The 23,011-nt window shown below is 35.0% G+C and overlaps 1 long non-coding RNA gene across 1 annotated transcript in view; it reads left to right on the forward strand.

Moving 5' to 3' along the window:
• Nucleotides 1-4,585: 4,585 nt before the first annotated feature.
• LOC113192587 (uncharacterized) overlaps nt 4,586-23,011 on the forward strand; it is a 161,892-nt gene continuing 143,466 nt past the window's right edge. The window contains exon 1 of the long non-coding RNA XR_003302030.2: nt 4,586-4,706. This is a non-coding gene — a long non-coding RNA (uncharacterized LOC113192587). The remainder of the gene's footprint in view (nt 4,707-23,011) is intronic.

The following is a 23,011-nucleotide window of genomic DNA, read 5'->3' on the forward strand; positions in this document are numbered from 1 at the left end:
CCTGGGCTTTTCTTAGTTTGTAGTCTTTTGATGGTTTCTTCTATTTCCTCTATTGTTATTGGTCTGTTTAGGTTGTCTATATCATCCTGGCTCAATCTGGGCAGATCATAGGACTCAAGGAATTTATCTATGCCTTCACTATCTTCTATTTTATTGGAGTATAAGGATTCAAAGTAATTTCTGATTATCTTCTGTATTTCTGAAGTGTCTGTTGTGATATTGCCTTTTTCATCCCGTATGCTAGTAATTTGGGTTCTCTCTCTCCTTCTCTTCGTTAGCATGGCTAAGGGTCTGTCAATTTTATTTATTTTTTCAAAGAACCAGCTTTTAGTTTTGTCAATTTTTTCAATTGTTTCTTTTGTTTCAATTTCATTAATTTCAGCTCTGATTTTAATTATTTCTTGCCTTCTACTTCTTTTGCTGTTGTTTTGCTCTTCTTTTTCTAGGATTTTGAGATGAAGTATGAGATCATTTATTTGTTGGTTTTTTCTTTTTTTGAGGAATGAACTCCAAGCAATGAATTTTCCTCTTAGAACTGCTTTCAATGTGTCCCATAGATTCCGATATGTTGTGTCTGTGTTTTCATTTAACTCTAGGAATTTTTTAATTTCCTCCTTGATGTCTTCTAAAACCCATTGATCACTCAGCAACCTATTGTTCATTCTACAGGTGATGCTTGATTTTTCCTTTCTTCTTTTATCATTGATTTTCAGTTTCATTCCATTATGATCAGATAAGATGCATGGTATTATCTCTAACCCTTTGTATTGTCTAAGAGTTGCCCTGTGACATAGTATATGGTCTATTTTTGAGAAGGTTCCATGTGCTGCTGAGAAAAAAGTGTAGCTACTTGATGTTGGGTGGTATAGTCTATATATGTCAATTAAGTCTAGGTTGTTAATTGTGTTATTGAGTTCTATAGTTTCCTTATTTAACTTTTGTTTGGAAGATCTGTCCAGTGGTGAGAGAGGTGTGTTGAAGTCTCCCATGATTATTGTATGTTGGTCTATTAGACTCTTGAACTTGAGAAGAGTTTGCTTGATGAACACAGCTGCACCATTATTTGGGGCATATATATTTTTGATTGTTATGTCTTGTTGGTGTATGGTTCCCTTGAGCAGTATGAAGTGTCCTTCTATATCCCTTTTGATTAGCTTTGGCTTGAAATCTATTTTATTAGATATGAGTATGGACACTCCTGCTTGTTTCCGCGGTCCATATGAGTGATATGATTTTTCCCAACCTTTCACCTTCAGTCTATGTATATCTTTTCCTATCAAATGCGTCTCCTGTAGACAGCATATTGTTGGGTCTTGTTTTTTGATCCATTCTACTAGCCTGTGTCTCTTAATTGGTGAGTTTAAGCCATTAACATTTAGGGTTATTATTGAGATATGGTTTGTTCTTCTATCCATATTTGTTTATTGATGTTACTAAACCTGATTTGTTATCCTCTTTGACTACTTTCCCCCCTTTACTGTCCTACCTCCCATTGTTGGTTTTCAATGTTATTTTCCATTTCCTCTTCCTGTAATGTTTTGCCAAGGATTTTTTGAAGAGATGGTTTTCTAGCTGCGAATTCTTTTAAGTTTTGTTTATTGTGGAAGGTTTTAATTTCATCTTCTAACCTGAAGCTTAATTTCGCCGGATACACGATTCTTGGTTGGATCCCATTGTCTTTCAGTGTTTGAAGTATGTTATTCCAGGATCTTCTAGCTTTCAGAGTCTGTGTTGAGAGATCAGCTGTTATCCTGATTGGTTTACACCTAAATGTAATCTGCTTTCTTTCTCTTGTAGCTTTTAAAATTCTCTCCTTATTCTGTATGTTGGACATCTTCATTATAATGTGTCTAGGTGTGGATCTCTTATGATTTTGCACATTCGGCGTCCTGTAGGCTTCTAGGATTTGGGATTCTGTCTCAATCTTCAATTCTGGGAAGTTTTCTCGTATTATTTCACTGAATAGACTGTTTATTCCTTTGGAATTGAGCTCGGTGCCTTCCTGTATCCCAATGACTCTTAAATTTGGTCTTTTGATATTGTCCCATAATTCTTGGATGTTCTGCTCATGGTTTCTTAGCAGACTTGCTGAGCTGTCTATGTTCTTTTCCAGTTGAAATACTTTGTCTTCATTGTCTGATGTTCTCTCTTCTAAGTGATCTACTCTGCTGGTAGTATTCTCAATTGAGTTTTTAAGTTGGTTTATTGTTTCCTGCATTTCTAGAATTTCTATTTGTTTGTTTTTTATTACCTCTATCTCCCTGTGAAATTGATCTTTTACTTCCTGGATTTGTTTGTCAATGTGATCTTTCATTGTCTGATTTTGCTGTCTCATGTCTTCCTTGAGACTCCAGATCATCTGAAGCATATATATCCTGAACTCTTTATCTGATATTCCATCTGTTGCAGCTATTACCTCTTCTAAAGTTGAGTTGACCTGCATTGCTTGTGGTCCTTTCTTTCCTTGTCTTTTCATACTGCTCGCGTTTCTTTCTGCTTGGTGCAACTGTTGTGTTTTGAAATTTACCCCCTATTTATTTATGTTGCTCTTGTATACTTGAAAAGTCTCCCTTGCAGGTGCGGGCGGCGGCTGTGCCCCTACTCCAATTGGGGTGACGTGTCTACCACGCTGGCGGCTCTCTGGGCCTGTTCCGGGAGTGGAAGGCGGCTCTGCTCTGTCCCTATTCCAATTGGGGTGTCGTGACTACCATGCTGGCAGGTCGCTGGGCCTGTTCCGGGCGTGGGCGGTGGGCTTGGCTGGCGGGATTCCACCTAATGGCAGTCCCTAACCTCCCTGCTTGCTAATTAATGGCTTCACTGAGGCGCCACGCCTTCTGTAGCAGCAGGGCAGGCCGCGCGAATCAGTTGGCCTGGATCTCCGGGGCCCTGCTGCAGGCTGTTGGGATCCCTGGCACTCTATCACTTTGATTTTTTCTGCTTGCCCCTCCCCCAGCGCTGGCTAGCCAGGTTTCGTTTTGGCTGCTACTGGGAGGAGGGGTTGGAGGTCAGGTGTCTCTAGTTTCCCCCTAGTCTTTATGGAGGCTCAGCTTGATACTCCCTCTCCCGGCAAGCCTAGGAGAGATTTTATGCGAATTCCCGCTGTCTGGGGGGTGAGCTGAATGACACTGACCTGTTTTGATGTTGCACTCTGAAGGATATGGAAATATTTCTAAGTTGCTGAAGAGAATTTATCATTAGTGGAATAAATAAGATCGAAAAGCCTCTAGAAAGTACAAATATGACTTTCATACTCATGAAGTCACGGTCACATTATTCTCTTTCTTTTCACTATAGCACATCACAGAAACTTGTTCATTTTCCCTTGTGACCTTGTGAAGGAGAGCAAACATGTCCCTTTGTCACCTAAAACATTTTACTCATTTCAAAACAGCCACCATGACACAGTGGCTATTTTAAGCTTCCCATTGTTTGTCTAAAATAGATTGTGCTGGCAGAGTGTATGTTCTGAAAATTGTTTGCTTGGTGTGCTCATTACTTCATGTCAACTTTCAGAATGGCAATTTCTAACAATTTCTAAACATTCCTTTCCCAAACAGGTCAAGTGAACGATGCTATTTAAGTGTGTGACTTTTGGAGTTTGCTCAGGTTAGTCTGGGTGATGTGCACTAAAGACCGTCTTTGCCTCATGGGAGAAGCCAAGTTCCATAGAGCTGTGAGTAATGATCAGTTAAAGGCAGGGGGAAACTTGCATTTAAATGACAGGAGTAGATTGATATAAATAGGGTAAATCAGGTCAACATATGGGTTTCCATTTCCAAACTCCTTCCTAGCTTTAGTTCATCTTCCATATTGACAATAGAAATAACACCCTATAAAACAAATTTAACTATGCAACTAATTTCCTTAATGGCATCATCTTTTTAAAAAAACAGATCTTAGACTTTATTATTGCCAGTGGAATCAAGTTCCATCTCCCTATTTCACAATATTCCTTTCCACATATCTTCTATATCTGTAGTTTTCCAAGAGTATTCCAGATCTTAAATGTTTCACCATTTTGACGCGCAAAATTTATCTTTGTTTCAAACTGCATGTTGAATTGAATTGCTTAGGCAACATGTGTAAATCAGTTCTTGGTTTGTAATATGTGAAATTCAAGTCGAAGAGCCAGAGAAAGATCAGAATTGACTGTAATGTGTGAGACCTTGACTGCAAAAAGTTTATAAATCCTGCTGTAAGCAGAGGGAACACCCTCTGTGAACAGCATTTCATATGTCTTCACAGCTTCTTTACATCTTCCCCCAATTTCCTCGCCTGGAATATGAGTCTAATGCCTATTTGCTACCCCTACACAAACTCAAGTGCCACCTTGAGAGGAAAGTCTCATCCCCAGGTAAAGTGGCTGTTACCTTCTCTGACCTCTCAGTTGTTTCTTTGTGAACCATTAGCTCAAGTATTTATAATTCATCTTTTTAATCTCTCATTAGTGAACTTCTTGAGGGGAGGACTGCAATTAATATCTATATATGCAGTGTGTGTGGGGGGGAGCATACTTCCTGTGGGTGCTAAAAATATTTAAGAGGTGTCCATTTCAACCCGTGTACTTCAAAACAAAGCAGTGGCAAACTAAATAGCTCAAATGTAGCTCTGACATTTTTTTTCTGAATACTCCTGTCTTCTACATGTCCTGCTTTGCATTCAGCTGCTCCTATAGGAGACAAGGTCAAAGAGAAGATCAGAGGATTGTAAGTAGGACTTAATTCTAAAATGGATGAAGGAGGGTAGTTGTAAGACTGGAGTCTCTGCTGCTATCTGTCTGGGTGACTTTAGAAAGAACAATTGCAAAACCAATAGCAAATGTTTAATAAATATTCATTAACACCATGGGAAATAATAATTATAAGAAATGAGATGTAATTTGTACTAGGTGCCTCAAAAGGTGTCAAACATAAACTAAGTAGTTACTCAAATATAAAATGTATTTCCTATTTAACATGGTAGACAGAATACCCTCCTTTTAGGTATCTTATAACCAATATCTGAGCATAAGAGAATTTTTTTAATAAGTTATGGATACCTAAAGGAAAATCAGAGGAGAGAAGATGAGAGATGATGTTCAGATTTTGGACAATGAGGGCTGGATGATTCAACACAGCAAAGAAAACTGAAATCTATCAGGTAGCAGATGTAGAATTGAGCAGGAAACAAGTTTACCTATGTTGAAAAACTACAGTATCCAGAAGTTGAGACACCAGTTCACTTTGCAGGTAGGAATGAGAGAAGGGGGATGAAAGCAGTAAGAATACATATCACACCATTTAAAAATCACTGTTATCCCACTTGTAGATGGTCAGGGAGACTTTACAGTATAGAAAGTCAAAATTAGTAAGATTTGAACCTACTGAACAAATTTAGGTGGCTTTTGAGGGCATATGAGACTATTAAAATAGGAATACTAGGTAAAAGATTCCTTATTAAACTCTAAAATCCTTTCTCACTTCTCACTCAGCCTCTAAAATCCTGAAAGGCAAACTCAGACTCCACATTAGAAAGCACAGTATGACCAACACCAAAAAAATAATAATAATAACTTTGTATTTATAGACTGTTAAGTGAAAAATTTAGTGTCCACCACATAAGCCCATTAATGTTTTCTGCTTTCTCACGCCGAAGCTTTTCTGATTAAATGTTGAATAAGTCAGTCATAAATAGAAAAGGCAAGTGGTTAAACTTACTGAAACACTCAGACATAAGAGACAGAATTATTTAATCAATTTTGTCTTGGAAAAAATATTTGTTGAAGAAAGGTACTCAATGGAAATAAAAAGAAAGTGTATTTCAAAATGGTTTTTTTGATATTTATAAATTTTAATTTAAAAAATTTAGAATATCCAAAAAATAGGAATAACAACTAACACATTTGAGCAAATCATCTAAATTTATAGATAGATGCTAAGACAGGTATATGTTTGTGTGCATCTGTATGTGTGTGCGCACACACAATTGAGAAAAAAAATTCTTAGGAAATATGAACATTTTAGAGAGAGGACTTTAAAAATAACAACTGGAACATTAATTGCACCTATATCCAGATGGGATATTGTGATATAACAATAAGATGTTATTTGTTAAAGGAGAAGATTCAAAGACTTTAAAAAAGTTATTGTAAATTTGAGAATGTGTATTTTAATAGAAATGTAATATTTGCAAAAAGCTTTTATTAGAAAGTCTAGTATCTGACCCAGAAGGAAGAAGAAAGATAAATATAGAAAATGGTTAGTAAATTCAAGTAACTTAGGCTTAAATTAGGAGTTTCAAAATATAAGCAAAGATAAAATTGGCAGGAAACTGTGGTCAAATATATTATTAAAGAAATTAAAGTGAAATTTTTCTGATTAGCAGTAACATGAAATTCAGATTGAATGGAATACTCACTGAGATTCAATAAAATTGATAATAAATCGCCCATAACAAGGCATATTATGATGTGATTTTAGAATTCTCAAAGGGAAGACCTTAGCATTCTGAAAAAAAAGTATGTGTACAGAGATATTTGTATACAAGTATCTATACATCCATTATCATACATCAAAATATATACAACATGAAAGGACTTTGGATCAGAATAAATAGCACTATTTTCCATTAAAATTTCTCATCAAGACAAACTTCCATAGCAGTGTATAGTGAAGTATTCAGATATCTAAAACATGTACCTTTACATCCTATGCACATTTTTGGGGGGTGGGAGAACGGGGGACTAAACTCAGGGGCACTCAATCACCGAGTCACATCCCCAGCCCTATTTCGTATTTTTTATTTAGAGACAGTGTCTTAATGAGTTGCTTAGTTCCTCACCATTGCTGAGGCTAGCTTTGAACTTGTGATCCTCCCGTCTCAGCCTCTCAAGCCACTGGGATTACAGGTGTGCAAAACTGCTCCCTGCACTTGTGCACATTTTCAAAGAGTTTATTAAGATACATTCCATAAAGAAAGAAACATTAAATTAAGAAAAAAAAAGTTATACAATTTTAACAAACACAGACTTCAAAGTTTAAGAGGCTCAAAGAAATCTAGGATACTGACTGTGTAGTGGTCTAGTGGTCTAAGTGCCCAGTGGATAACAAAACTGAGATGGAAAGTTTTAAGAGCAATATGGTCAAAGGGAAGAGAAATATCTGGTTTCTTGGTCACTTGAATATTGACTCGGAGCTTTTATTTCTTTCCAAGAGTATGAAGAAAGAACAAATGCTAAGCAAGCAAAGTATTTTAATGTTAATACTAGAAAACACTAAGGAGGGCTAATAGTTCTAGGTAACCAGTCTGTCTTATCTCATCACAGCCTTAAAAATTTGGCCATCTTATTGTTCTCATTTGACAAAATAGACTAATTTTTGAAAAAAAAGTAATCATACTACAACAGCTAGTTTAACTATGAATAATAATTAGTTATAAAAAGGCAAACTGGCATATCTATTTAACCAAAAATTGTGAAATTTCTAAGATGGAGGCTAGGAAATTATTTCTTTGAGGGGGAAAAGACATCAGTTAGAAGAAATGTGAGATCTTTCTGATCTCTAATTGGAACTCAATAGATAACATTTGAAATTGAGAAATAACATACATTTGTGTTACAAATAGAAACTTGACAAGAGTATGTGGGATGCGGGATGTGCAACACTGCACCCTGCACTTGTGCACATTTGCACATTTATTTAATCAGGGACCCAAACATACTTGTTTGGGTCCTTGATTAAATAAATGAGGAAATGAATTACAGTAGATGGGGTAGAGAGAGAAGATGGGAGGGGAGGGGAGGGGGGATAGTAGAGGATAGGAAAGGTAGCAGAATACAACAGTCACTAATATGGCAGTATGTAAAAATGTGGATGTGTAACCGACGTGATTCTGCAATCTGTATTTGGGGTAAAAATGGGAGTTCATAACCCACTTGATTCTAATGTATGAAATATGATAGGTCAAGAGCTTTGTAATGTTGTGAACAACCAATAAAAAAAAGGAAAAAATAAATAATTTTACTTAAAAGGGGGGTTAAATTCATGGGCCTGTGTCAGATGAATGGATTTGATCTGTTGAAGATGTATAGGAGAGAGAGAGGAGATCTTCACCTCTTTTAAGTGTGACAGTATCCACATATCATCTCTTCATGTTCAAGACTGAGAATTATCATGTTGTGTTCTTTATTGACAAAAGTGCCATTCCTGAACAATTTCACATATCCCTATATGAGCAAAACATATCAATACTATTGTTATTTATAATGCCTTGGTGGTTGGGAACTTGTCTGTATTTGCCCAACATTAATCTTGCTTTATAGTTCCTAATTCCACTCACTTAATGCTGGATACATCCTTATACTCTGTATCCTGATTTCAAGCGACTCTCAATAATAGTGTGTTACATTGATAATGAATAACAAATGCTCATCTAAAGTATGAAGGAATATGTAAATTATTAATTTTTTGATTATATTTACTATTTATATTTTAACAATATAATGCAGAAAAATATACTTCCAACAATGTTTTCTCTTGAACTCTTTGTAATTATTACTGTAACTCGTGAATTTCCAGAATGTGATGTGTTTTGATATCAGCTACTTCCCTATTTTCTATATATCACCAGAATAAAGATAACTGAGGGGAGATGGTTGGAGAAGTACCAGTGATCACATACATGGAAAGACTCTCTTGTAAAATGTAGCTGAAGACTGACTCAGGAACATGATTTTGTAGTCCATGGGGATAACCAAAGAAATTGAAGACAATTATGGTCCTATGGAACAACCATTTTGATAATCATTGGAAGTGATGGCACAGCCATTTCTATAGGATTGTCAGACTGATGGCATGTATATAATAGATAGTACCAGCAGAAACAGCAAGGATCATATAGGATTAAGAATGCCCACCACAATGATAACTACCATAGGATGCAGAGCGCCTGAGACAATGAAATGAACAGATTAGTGGGATTCATAACACAGGAATGAAAATGTTATGGGACAGTCTATAATGGCAAAGACCAAACATACTCCATTTTACCCTAAGACTTCATATTATGTAAGAAATGCTTCTCCCGTGGGAAAGCCCCACCTCTGTACCCATTAATAGTTACCTAGCATAATATACGTGTCAATACAAGATAGAAATTCTTATACAATATAAAATTGTTCCCTTTGGTTTCCATTTTTCTTCAGTGATGCACTTTGTCAGAAATTGTCTGGATGTTAATAACCATTCTCTAACTTGTACTGAACTAGGGTCATTTTGACCCACTTCCGTTCTGCTTGCTTGCTGCTATGCCAACCTATAAAGTCCTGTAGGAAATACAGATGTACCCATTGCATTGTCTTGCTAACCCCCCAATCCAGCTTCTGTACCTGCTTGCTTATAGCTTCATCAACTCAGATGTAGTTTTTGCCTTTAAATATCCTTAAATGCTCATGCTTGGGGTTTTCCTTGCAGATACAGTTATGAGTCCTGCTGGAAGCAGTCACCAGCTGGCCGGCTATATAGACTCTTCAATTTGGACGAAACTGGGACTTGGTGTGTTTCTGAGTGACCTGCCCCACAACAAATATATGTGTGTGTGTGTGTGTGTGTGTGTGTGTGTGTGTGTGTATTTTTTCTTCTTCTTCTCCTCCTTCTCCTCCTCCTCCTCCTCCTATTATTATTATTATTTATTATTATTATTATTATTATTATTATTATTATTATTATTATTTAAACTCTAGCTCTAAGCCAAAGCTCAAATGTGGACCACAGGTAACCCAGAGTCTGAAATCATGTCTAACATAAGTGAGAGACTTGCCCCAAATGAGCAAGTGGACTCCATTTTGGTTACTCAATCTTTTAAGACCCCAGAAAGAAACATTTGCATCATTCACCAGGAGCAATATGATCCTTAGGCCATTTGCCAGGTCTAAAAATGGTGCTTGTCTGAGAAATGAAAGAAAATACAAGAAGAAACTGTTACAAAGTTGAAATATTGAGCTGATTTATTATGGGAGTAAGGCCAGGCAGGAGGAAAGGTAGAACTAAAGAATCACTGTTTTTAATAATAAGCCTTGTTTTACTATCACTATATTTTAGCGTCTATGAATGCATTAAAAAGGAAACATAAAATTCTAAAAATATGAAAGCAGTTTATTTTTAAAATCTTTTTCTAGTTCTAAGTTGTTATACAAGCTTGGCTCATAGGGAGCTGAATCACTATAAAATGTTGAAATTAAAGCCATTTGCTAATAACTTGTCTTTAAATTGGTTCATTCAAATATGTTTATCATAGTTAGTCTCAAACCCAAAGGTCAGTAACCAACAAAGCGAGACTTTTAAATTAAGCCTGTTAAATAAAGAAAAAAGTTTAGTGTTGTTAGAAATATGAAAATAGTTAAGGCCAGTACTAGGCTGAAACTCTGTATCCAAGGTTGCTTATCTGTGGTACTCTGCCTTCCAGCCTGTCTTCCCCCAGGGAAGCTGTCAATTAAACACCACTAATGAGGACAGTGATAACAGTTTAAGAAATGCTCCTGTCCCCTGAGTATTTTCAATCTAAGAAGGAGTGCCTTATTAGACCAAATCACTTTAAACCCCAATGAAATAATCTAAAAAAGAACTAATTTTAGCCTTTGTCATCGGCAATAACAGTGATATTTTGAAGCCTTATAACACTACACCTACTCTGAAGTTTGGCTTTGTAGTTGGTTGCATATTGTGAAGCTGACACTAATTATATATGACCTTGAAATAAAGGGCCAGTGTTTTGTGGTAAAATAACAGGCCATGCTGAGGTAAACAGGGTATTTCAATTTGTATTAACTTCCAAGCAGGCTATAGTGCAACTAAAGATATGAGAAGTCTTTTGATTTTATATACACACAAACATATGCTATCATTTATTTCAAGAAGGCATACAACACCCACCCCCCCATGTATGAGTGCATACTGGCTTGCACATACATTAGACCTTATTAACAAATATACATGTGAATGGAGCATCATTACTTTGCTGTGACTAAGTCAAACTTAGCTGTATAAACAAAGTGTATTCACACTCACACACACATAATAATTTCTTTAGCTTTGAAACATTAAAGAAAATATATCTTTGTGAATTCCAAGAAAGCTAAAATTTACCTTATATCAGAAATAAGTTTGTAAAAAGTGCTTTCCAAACTATAACACTGTTATTTATGTTCTAAAGTACTGAGTTGAACTTAACAAACCTTTCAGTGACATAATTATTGTTATACATGGATTGACATAAGGTGTTATAATTGATGCCATCTGGTTTTCATTTGCAAATATTCTAAATAGTCTTAGAGAATCTGTGACATTTCTTTTGTTTTTATAACTTTTTTTCCTCACTGGAAGGCCATGCAGTCTGATTTTTTTTCACCTCTGCCATTATGTTCTCTTTTAACTTCTCTTTTTAAAAATTTTTTGCTCATAGAGTATATAGTAAGTGCTCAATAACTAATTCGCTGAATAAAACTCCATTTTATCTTTAAATATTGTAAAGAAATAGTTGACTATTCTTGTTTATTATGAACCAATTCTTTAAAAAAAACTTTTATCATAACGGTTATTTTGACCTAATTTAATCTATTTTCAAGGTAACTTGGGCTCTAAATATTAAAATATTGGCAGTAAAAATTTAATTATTTCTGATCAATATGAGAATCACTGATATTTGGCTTCTCTTTCTGCAAATATTTGAGAGTTGTTGTGCAAAGGGCTGAATGTTGAAACTGACAGCACTTATAAGAGAATTTTAAGCTACCCCTTCATAATCCATAAAATGAGCTCTTGCCTTGTAATTGTTGTGGCTTTAAGAATTTGACTCTATAGGAGCATATGACTGAAGCCATGGGAGTTGGAAGTTAACATCAATCTTTCTTTCTACTGTCATCATAGCCCCTCCCTTTAAAGTAAATTTTCTTTTGAATATCTATTTAGATTCTTGTTCTGTAACCTCTAGGGATGCTAAGCAATTTCATTTATAAATTAGAAAAGTGCAAGACAGAATAAATAACAGTTTATTACATGGCCTCATATTTCAAAAGATCTTGAAATTTTTATCTCTAAGCAATCAAGGCAGTCAAGTTTGACTTTATGTTACCGTCAGTGTAGTTCTTTTGATGAATTAAAAAGTGTTTTTAACAAATCGACCCCTGCTATTTCAATGATGCAATGTGGACACTTTAGGCCTATATTCAGAAGAGGAATTTGATGTCAGAATATCGAAAATAAAGTCTGGGAACACTAATGACCACATTAATGACTTTGAATAATTTCTAGTTATAATTCTAGAATTATAGCCCTGGGAAAATTTGCTATAAAAGCAAAATACTGTTTTATGATAAGAATGACAACACTGTCCTTGACTTGAATGAATACTTTAAAAGCCTGGTGATATTCCAAGATCTGGTGAAGGGTGAGTTTCATGCGGAAGGTCATGTTTCCATGTGACTATGTGTAAACTGAAGTAATTCCTCATACCTATTATAATGAATGATTCTTTTTCTAGTCTTATACTTTAGGGGACAATAAAATGGCCCCTATTCATACTTTATCTTGAAAATCCAAATAGTCTCTGATAATATTATAATTAACTTTCATTGAACTGAACAAAACAAAATGTTCTTTTGAAAGCAAAGATACTAGTTGATAGAGACTCCTTCTATAAAGAGAAAACAACTGGTTCTATTGAAGTATTAATGGGTGTTGTTTTTATCTGCTTTGTTTTGCTGCAGTAATCAAAAGACCTGAAAAGAACAATTTTAGAGGAAGAAAGTTTATTTGGGCACTCACCAGTTTCAAAGTTCTCAGTCCACAGACAATGGACTCCCTTCCTTGGGACTCAATGTGCGGCAGAACATCATGGCAAAGATTTCCCTTCAATAAGAACAAAATATAAACCCCAAGTCATGCCTCCAGGGACCCTCCTCCTCCAGCCATAAATTACCTGCCTGCAGTTACTACCTAGTTAATCCCTATCATGGGACTGATTAATGTACTGAATAGTTTAAGACTCTCTTAACCCAATCATTTTATCTTTAAACTTTCTTGCATTGTCTAACACACGAGCTTTGTGTTAAATATGAGACATCTCATATTTAAACTATCACAGGTAGTCTATTTGTGCCATTTTAAAAGCAAAAATGGGACTGATAATAGCTTTTGTTGTTGTTTTCTTACCATTTCAGAAACTTAGGGAAGTTCAAGAGCTTGATGCCTGTAGGTTTGGATATATGAAAGACTATACTCGAGAGAAGAAAGTTGTATCCTCAGATATTGGAAGGGCCATCTAGCTGAATGCTACATCAAGCCTTTTCGATGAGGATTTTTATCCCATTCAAGGAGAGTAGAACTCTTGGCCTAGTTACCTTTTAATGATATCACATTGGCAAAACCTGACTTTTTTTTTATTAGTGCATTAGTCATACATAATAGTGAGGTTCATTTTGAAATATTCATACATGTACATAATGTAATTTGTGCCAATTCAATATCCAGAATTTTACCCTTTTTTTCACTTTTTCCCTCCCCATGATCCCCTCTCGTCTACTCTATTGGCATTCCTTTTAGTTATTTATTTTTTTTAAATTTAGTGTGTTAAACATAAAATAATTTACTGTGAAGTATTCATACATGCACAGAGTATAGTATAGTCACTTTAGTTCTTCTCCTTTCTCATCACCTTTCCCTCTTCCTCCCTTTCTTCTGTTCTCCCTTTTTTTTTCCATGGGATCCTGTCCACCTTTTAAAAAATTACTTATTTCTCTCTAGCTTCTTCATATGAGAGAGATCATTTGGACAGACACATTCAAACCATTAGAAATGATTTTAAAAAAATTCTGTTGCCTAAGGTAGTTTGTCTTCAATGGATGTATGCCATTAGATCTTCCAATATAATTGCATGTCTTCTATAAAATACAGAACTGCATATCTTCTTTAAAATACAGAACTACAGAATTTCATGCCTACTCATGAAAATTGAGTATTAAATATTAGAATGGCAAAAGTGCTGGTGAATAAATTGGAGTTTAATCGGGATTTTTTTTTCCTGTCTAAAATCCAAAGAAGCAGTAAGAAGTCTAAGAAACAATTGAGTTCAATAAGGAGAAAAAAAAGATGCATGTGGAAAAGAGACGGAACTGCTGAGTAAACTATCACAAAAGGCATGACAACATGATCTGGCGCTTGGAGCCACTTGGTATTCTGAAGAAACTTTGACAGGCTGACGGCATTGGAAAATTTGTAGAAAGCTTTTCAGACTCTGTAAAGTTCAGTTTTGTTACTGTTTCTGGGTTACCTATGAGATATTATTAATATTATTATTATTATTATTATTTTGATACTTGGGATTGGAAACTTTTTGTCTTGTGGGAGAGTTTTTCGAAGTTGCCAAGACTGGCCTTGAACTTGGAAATACTCCTGCATCTGTCTCCTGAATAGATGGGATTACAGGCATGAACCATCATTCTGGGCAAATATTTTTACCTGTGTGTGTGGTACTGGCTATTGAACTCCTTAGGGTCTCACACATACTAGGAAAATGCCCTACCAATGAGTTATATATCCAGCCCTCCATATGATACTTAAATGATTGTGAGGACAGGGAAAATGATTTGAATTACTGCATCTCTATTAAATGTTAGAGCTCAATTCATAATTTGGGTTACTCTGAAGTAATTGATTACCTGGTTGTAAAACAAACAAAAATGATGTCTGTTAAAAAATAGCTTACATTTCTGTGGTAATGGACTTATTGAGGTGTAATTCACATAACATTCAATTCACATTTACAATGTTCAAGATTTTTTATTATATGTAAAGTTTTAGAACCATCAGAACAAAATTAGAATATATTCTTTATTTTTTCCCCATTTCCCCCACTGCACCCTTTAGAGGTCACCTGCTGTCGTCCTCACTTTTTTCCAAGGGTAGTCAACTAGTAATTAACACTTCATTTTCATACATGGCCTAGGCTGCGTACTTCATATATCTTGAGTAATATATGAATATATGATCCCTTTTTTTTTTCTGTCGTCTGATGCTTGGCAAAATGACTTTAAGGGTCATCTGTGTTTCTACATGTACCGGTATGCTATTCCTTTTATTGATAAATAATTTCTATTATGTGGTTCTACCAAATCTTTTTGTCCATTCATGAATTATTTCTATGTTTTGGGTTTTATGACTGAGGTTATGATGAACATTCATGTATACGTGTGTGGGTATGTATTTTCATTTGAAATTTGGGGGTGGGTCATTCTATGTTTAAAGTCTCTTTAGAAGTTTATACCGTCAAACTTTTTATCATTGTCCTTACCATCTCACATTACCACTTCCAGCAAATAAGGGTCCCAGTTTCTCCAAATTCTTGCCATTTGTCATTAAATGTCTTTAAATATTATAGCCATGTGGGTATGAAGGGCATCTAGGTTGGCTCCACAGTTTAGCTATTGTGAATTGTGCTATTATAAGCATTGATGGGGCTGTATCCCTGTAGTATGCTGTTTTTAAGTTCTTTGGATATAGACCTAGGAGAGGGATAGATGGGTCAAATGGTGATTTCCAAGGAATCTCCATACTGCTTTTCCATATTGGCTGCACCAACTTGCAGTCCCACCAGCAATATATGAGTGTACTTTTTTCCCCACATCCTCACCAACAGTAATTGTTGTTTGTCTTCATATGTTTCTCATCTCTAGTAATTAGAGAAATACAAATCAAAATTACTCTAAGATATCATCTCACTACAGTCAGAATGGTAGCTATTATAGGAGTCTTATTAAGGAAGTTGGGGCCTAATCCAATATGATGGAGATTAGAACCTACTTTTTCCTCTACTAGATGCAGGATCTCTGGTTTTATTCCTAGTTCGTTGGTCCATTTTGAGTTTTGTGCATGGTGAGAGACAAGAGTTTAATTTCATTTTGTTGCATATGGATTTCCAGTTTTAATAGCACCATTTGTTGAAGAGGCTATCTTTTCTCCAATGCATGTTTTTGGTGCCTTTGTCTAATATAGGATAATTGTAAATTTGTGGGTTAGTCTCTGTGTCCTCTATTCTGGAACATTGGTCTTCCAGTCTGTTTTGGTGCCAATACCATGCTGTTGTTGTTACTAATGCTCTGTAGTACAGTTTAAGATCTCCTATAGGGATGCCACCTGCTTCACTCTTCCTGCTAAGGATTGCTTTAGCTATTCTGGGTCCTTTATTTTTCCAGACGAATTTCATGATTGCTGTTTCTATTTCTACGAGGAATGCCATTAGGATTTTGATTGGATTTACATTAAATCTTTATAGTGCTTTTGGTAGTATGGTCATTTTGATAATATTAATTCTCCCTATCCAAGAGCAAGGTAAATCTTCCCATCTTCTAAAGTCTTCTTCTTTCTTTAGGGTTCTGTGGTTTTCTTTGTATAGTTCTTTCACCTCTTTCATTAAATTGATTCCCAAGTAATTTTTGTTTTGAGCCTATAGTAAATGGGTTAGTTTTCCTCATTTCCCTTTCTGAGGATTTGTCACTGATATACAGAAGTACCTTTGATTTATGGGGATTGATTTTATATCCTTTTACTTTGCTGAACTTCTAGTTCTAGAAGTTTGCAGGTAGAATTTTTTGGGCCTTCTAGGTATAGAATCATATCATCAGCAAATAGTTGTTGAGGGCCACAGCGGAGTCTGGATGACGCATGGCATTTTTGCCAGAAGTAGTGGTTGAGAGGTGACGCCAACAAGCCATTAAGATGATGACTTTTGAGTTCTCATGGAGTTCCCGTTGAGTTCTGGTCGAGCTCTCGCGGGGATTCCTGAAGAGTTCTCATTGGTTGGGGAAGTGCCAGAGGAGGGATTTCCGGTTGGTAGTTCCTGGAGGAGCCGCATAGCATTAGGGAGAGTTCCCGGGGAGCATGTGTGGAGTGTGCTGGTGGAGTTCAGAAATAGTTTGTTCCTGCTTCAATGGCACGTGATTTGTGCCCAGCCAGACTGCGGCAAATAGTGCTAATTTAAGTTCTTCTTTTCCTAGGTGTATCCCTTTAATTTCTTTCATCTAATTCCCCTGACCAGTGTTACAAGAACTATGTTAAATAGAAGTGGTGAAAGAGAGAATCCCTATCTTGTTCCAGTTTTTAGAGGAAATGCCTTCATTTATTCTCCATTTAGAATGTTGGCCTGGAGCTTAGCATATATAGCTTTTATGATATTGAGATATATTCCTGTTGTCCCTAATTTTTCTAGAGTTTTGAACATAAAAGGGTGCTGTATTTTGTCAAATGCTTTTTCTGCATCTATTGAGATGATCATATGATTCTTATCTTTGTCTATTGATGTGATGAAATGCATTTATTGATTTCCATATATTGAAACAACCTTGCATCCCTGAGATGAATCCTACTTGATCATGGTGCACAATCTTTTTGATATGTTTTTGTAATCGATTTGCCAAAATTCTATTGAGAATTTTTGCATAGATGTTCATTAGAGAGATTGGTCTGCGTTTTATTTCTTTAATGTGTCTTTGCCTGGTTGGGGAATCAGAGTGATATTGGCCTCATAGAATGAGTTTGGAAGTGCTGCCTGTTTTTCTATTTCCTGAAATAAGTTGAAGAGTATTGGTATTAGTTCTTCTTCAGAGGTCTAGTAGAACTTGGCTGTTTATCCATCTGGTCCTGGGCTTTTCTTGGTTGGTAGGCTTCTGATGGCATGTTCTATTTTGTCACTTGAAGTTGATCTGTTTAAATTGTGTATATCCTCCTGATTCAATTTGGGCAAGTCATATGACTCTAGAAACTTGTCGATGCCCTCAATATTTGAGTTTTCTCTTTCCTTCTTTTTGTTAGCATGGCTAAGGATTTATCAATTTTACTTATTTTTTCAAAGAACCAACTTTTTCTTCTGTCAATTTTTTAATTGTTTTTTGTTTCAATTTCATTGATTCCAGCTATGATTTTAATTATTTCCTATCTTCTGCTTTGGGTGTTAATTTTTTCTTTTTCTAGGGCTTTGAGCTGTAATGTTAAGTCATTTATTTGTTGACTTTTTCTTCTTTTGAGGAATGAGCTCCATGCAATGAACTTTCCTCTAAGAACTGCTTTCCTAGTGTCCCAGAGATTTCCATATGTTGTATCTGTGTTCTCATTCAACTCTAATTTTTTTAAATCTCCTCCTTGATGTCTTCTGCAACCCATTGTTTATTCAGTAGGATATTAGTCTCCTGGTGTTGGAATAGCTTTTATTTCTTATTTTATCATTGATTTCTAATTTAATTTAATTACGATCTGATAGAATGCAGGGTAGTATATCTACTTTTATATATATATATGCTAAGAATTGCTTGGTGACATAATATATAGTCTGTTTTAGAGAATGACTCATGTGCTGCTGAGAAGAAACTATACTCCCTGGTTGAAGGATCAAATATTCTATATACGTCAGTTAAGTCTAAGTTATTAATTTTATTATTGAGTTGCATAATTTCTTTGTTCAGCTTTTGTTTGGAATATCTACCTAGTGATGAAACAGGTGTGTTAAAGTCACCCAAAATTATTGTTTTGTGGTCTATTTGACTCTTGAACTTAAGAAGAGTTTGTTTGATGAATGTAGATGCTCCATGTTTGGGGCATATATATTTATATTGTCAAGTCTTGTTGGTATATGTTTCTCTTGAGCAGTATGTTGTGTCCTTCTTTATCCCTTTTGATAACTTGAAGTCTACTTTATTTAATATGAAGATGAAAACCTTTGCTTGCTTCCACAGTCCATGTGAGTGGTATGATTTTTTTTCCCAACCCTTTACCTTTAGTCTGTGGATGTCTTTTCATCTTTGGAGGCAGCACATTGTTGGATCTTTTATTTTTTTAAATATAATCTGCTAGCCTATGTCTTTTCATTGGTGAGTTTTGCCATTATCATTCAGGGTTATTATTGAGGCATGATTTGTATTTGCAGACATTTTCATTTATTTTTGGTATTTAAAGTGACTTGGTTTCTCCTCTGATTAGTTTTTTTTTTTTTTTTTTTTTTTTTTTTTTTTAGTGTAATACCTCCCTCTGCTGATTTTCATCATTGATTTCGTTTTCTCTTCTTGAAATATTTTGCTGAGGATGTTCTGTAGTACAGTCTTTCTAGTTGTAAATTCTTTTAACTTTTGTTTACCATGGAATGTTTTTACTTCATCATCAAATCTAAAACTTAGTTTTGCTGGATATAAGATTCTTGGTTGGCATCCATTTTCTTTCAGAGCTTGGTATATGTTATTTCAGGATCTTCTGGCTTTGAGAATCTGGGTTGAAAAATCTGCTGAGATACAAATTGGTCTCCCCCATATGTGATCGGATTCCTTTCTTGAGCCTTTTAAGATTCTATCCTTATTCTGCATGCTAGGCATTTTCATTATAATGTGCCTTAGTGTAACTCTATTGTAATTTTGTACATTTGGTTTCTAATAATCTTTTTATATTTGGTTTTCCAATTCATTCTTCATGCTTGGGAAATTTTCTGATTATCTCATTGATGAGATTGTGCATTCCTTTGGTTTGAAACTCTGTGCCTTCCTCTATCCCAATAATTCTTATATTTGGTCTTTTGATGCTGTTTCATAATTCTTGGATGTTCTCTTTATGGTTTCTTACACTCTTTACTGTGTGATAAACTTTATTTTCTAGATTATGTGGTGTGTCTTCATTATCTGATGTTCTTTCTTCTAAGTGATCTAGTCTATTGGTTATGCTTTCTATTGAAATTTTTATTTGGTTTATTGTATCCTTCATTTCAAGGTTTGTTTTTTTTCAGAGTCCATCTGTTTCTTGAAGTAATTGTTTTTTACCTGTATTTATTTTCTTATCTCCTTGTTGAAGAGATCAAATTTTGCCTGTATGTGCTCATTTAGGTCATTGTTTAATTCAGAGATCATTTTAACTATGAACCTTCTGAGCTCCTTTTCTGACATTTCATCAACTTTAGTGTCCATGGGTTCTTTTATTGCAGTATCCTGGTTAGTTTGGGGCATTTTCCTCTTTTTTTTTTTTTTTTTAAATTCATGTTATCTTCCTTTCATGTGTCTTCCTTTCTTGCAGTGTGGATCCTGGACTTGGGTCCCATGCAAGTTGGTGAAGGTAGATCTGGTCTGGGCCTGAGCTCCTGCAGTAGTCAGCTGGTCAAAAGGGGTGGTCCCATGCCAGAGGCTGGGCTCTGGTGGCGTTTGAAGGTGGTGCAATGGACCAAGGCCTACTGTGAACCTAGGTACCCTGAAGGCTGGTCTATTCCTGATCTTAAGGAGGGAAGAATGCAGACTTTCACCATTAAGTATGATGTTATGCATTGGTTTTTGGTTCTGTCCACTTTGATCTCTATTTTTTACCTTTAATCAGGCTGAGAAATTTTCTTTGTTCAATATTTTTAAAATGGATAGGTGCTCAATTTTCTGGATCTATTGCAATAATCGCTTTTAATTCTTTATTGCAATATTTAGTTTTGCAGTATTTTGATTTTATATGTTAAACTATCCTTACATTCCTGAGATAAATTCAACTTATCATTTATGTTCAGTGTAATTTTTTATGGCTGGTTCTGATAAATTAATTTTGCTTTTATATTCATAAAATACATTGTTCTGAAGGTTTCTTTTTCTATGTGGTTTTATATTAATATTGGCCTCAGAAAAGAATTCAGAAATACTCCCCCCCCTTTTTTTTTGGTAAAGTTTTGTGAAGAAATGGTATTATCTAAGTGTTTGAATTTGCCATTGAATTAATGAATCTGAGTTTTTTGATTTTTTTTTGTGTGTGTATGAATAGTTTATTTTTCTATGGTTTATTAATTCATTTTTATGTGTTATACATCTATTTATACTTTCTATTTTTTCATAAGTCAGTGTTGGAAATTTATATCTTTCCTGGTTTTCTCTTTATCTAAATTATCTAATTTATTGCCATAAAATAGTTTGTAGTATTCTAGTTTAAGGCCAGTTATTATGCCCTTTTCCATTCCTGATTTTAGTAAATTGAGGTTTCTTCTTTTTGTGTTCAATCTAGTGATTTATTTTAAATGAAACAACTTTTATATTCCCTGTTAATTTTAAGTCTAATATTTTCTATTCTTACCTTGGGTTAACTTTATTCTTCTAGTATATTAAGGTAGAATAGGAGACTATCAATTTGAGATCTTTCTTGCATTTAAATGTAGGCAGTTATAGTTACAGATTTCTAAATAATGCTTTAGTTTTATTCAATATACTTTGGTAGGTTTTGCATTCACATAATACATATAAAAGCATTTTTAAATTTCCTTGTGAATTCTTTTTTTAATCCATTGGTTATTTAGATGCATTTTTAATTTTCATTATTTATGAATGTCCCAAATTTCTTTGTTATTGACTTCCACTTTTGTTCAGTTGTGACTGGAAAATGTTTTGTAGGCTTTCAATTACTTTAATGTATTGACATTGTTTTTATGGCCTAGCATATTCTCTAATCTGAAGACTATTCTGTATATTCTAGAAATAATGTGGCTTATTGAGTGGCATGTCCTATAGATGGGTGTTAAATCTATTTCTTTCATTTTATTACTGATTATTCTGAGTTGTAGTTATTTTCTTTATTTAAAGACTGAAATATTGTTTAAAGACTGCAATACTTTAGTAGTTTATTTGCTCAATGGCATGAAGCATCTGATGTTGCTTGTCGGAAGGAATAGCTGTGAACATCATATTTATAGTCACCCTAGAATGGCAGTAGCTCCAGCAGGGTGCTTCCATGGGGCTACTTTGTCTCTGTTCCTGATCATACCCAGCTGCAGGATGGGTTCTCTACTATTCTTTGTGAAGCATTATATGCCTCAGGGAACTGCAATCTGATCCAATTAAAAAGAGGGCTTCTTTTACCAGATAGTATTTGAGGCCAGCATATAATGTTTTTATGACCCCAAAAGACTCTTCCTCTGTTGACTCTAGTAAGTAGCTGGCAACTAATTTAACTTGTGGTTCCCATGAAGTGACCTCCCCTTAATTGTTACTCAAAATCAGCATTTGTTAGGTTTGAATTTTATCCACATTGTTTGGAATAAATTTATTGATTTTGCTAAACCTTTAGAGCTCTTTGTTCTTAACACTTACCAGTGTCCTTGAACAAAACTTTTGAGGTAAGTTACTGGAGCAGAAGTCTGGGACAATAGACCTCTATTCTGAGTGACCCTTGCTTTAGAAGAACAGTGGTGAACCTTGGGTACATATCCCTATTTTTACAGACATGCCTTCCTTGGTATGTGAACCTCAATGAACAAAGGCATTCTCCAGCCTTCTGGGAATTCTAACCTGAAAGTTAGCCTTGCAACGAAGCTGAGGAGAGGAAAATAAAAGAATTCTGGTGGCCTGCTACTCTCAGAAAGATATTGCACCTCTTCACTCAAAGCTGGGGGAAGGGCTGAATTTTTGTTTATACCTGCCTGAAGCTAAGTATCCATCACTAAGCTGAGAATAGTGAAGAAAATAATAACTCATGCTTCAAATCTAAGATTCTCACTGTTCCCACAGAGTTTTAGTGGGCTTTCTTGAAAAAAATGTTTCTTCATTTACTTAAAATAATTACAGAGTTGATTTATTTTGGTAGTGGGGATTAAATTCAGGGACATTCAATTACTGAGCCTCATCCCCAGCCCTGTTTTGTATTTTATTAAGAGATAGGGTCTCACCGAGTTGCTTAGTGCCTCCCTTTTGCAGAGGCTGGCTTTGAACTAACCATCCTCCTGCCTCCTGAGCTGCTGGGATTATTGGTGTGCACCACTGTGCCCAGCTACAGAGTTAATTTTTAAAATTATTTTTTACCAGCTATGTTTGTTTTGCAAGTGTTGTCCTTTGAGCTCTTCATGTTGCCATTCCAGTAACTTATTTTCAGCATTCATTTTATATATATATATATATATATATATAATGTATATATATACATTATATATATATATATATATAAATATATATATATATATTATAGATTATTTGATTAGTCTAATTTGGGAAATAGCA

This window comes from Urocitellus parryii, chromosome 4 (assembly GCF_045843805.1).
Source record: "Urocitellus parryii isolate mUroPar1 chromosome 4, mUroPar1.hap1, whole genome shotgun sequence".
Taxonomy (NCBI): domain Eukaryota; kingdom Metazoa; phylum Chordata; class Mammalia; order Rodentia; family Sciuridae; genus Urocitellus; species Urocitellus parryii.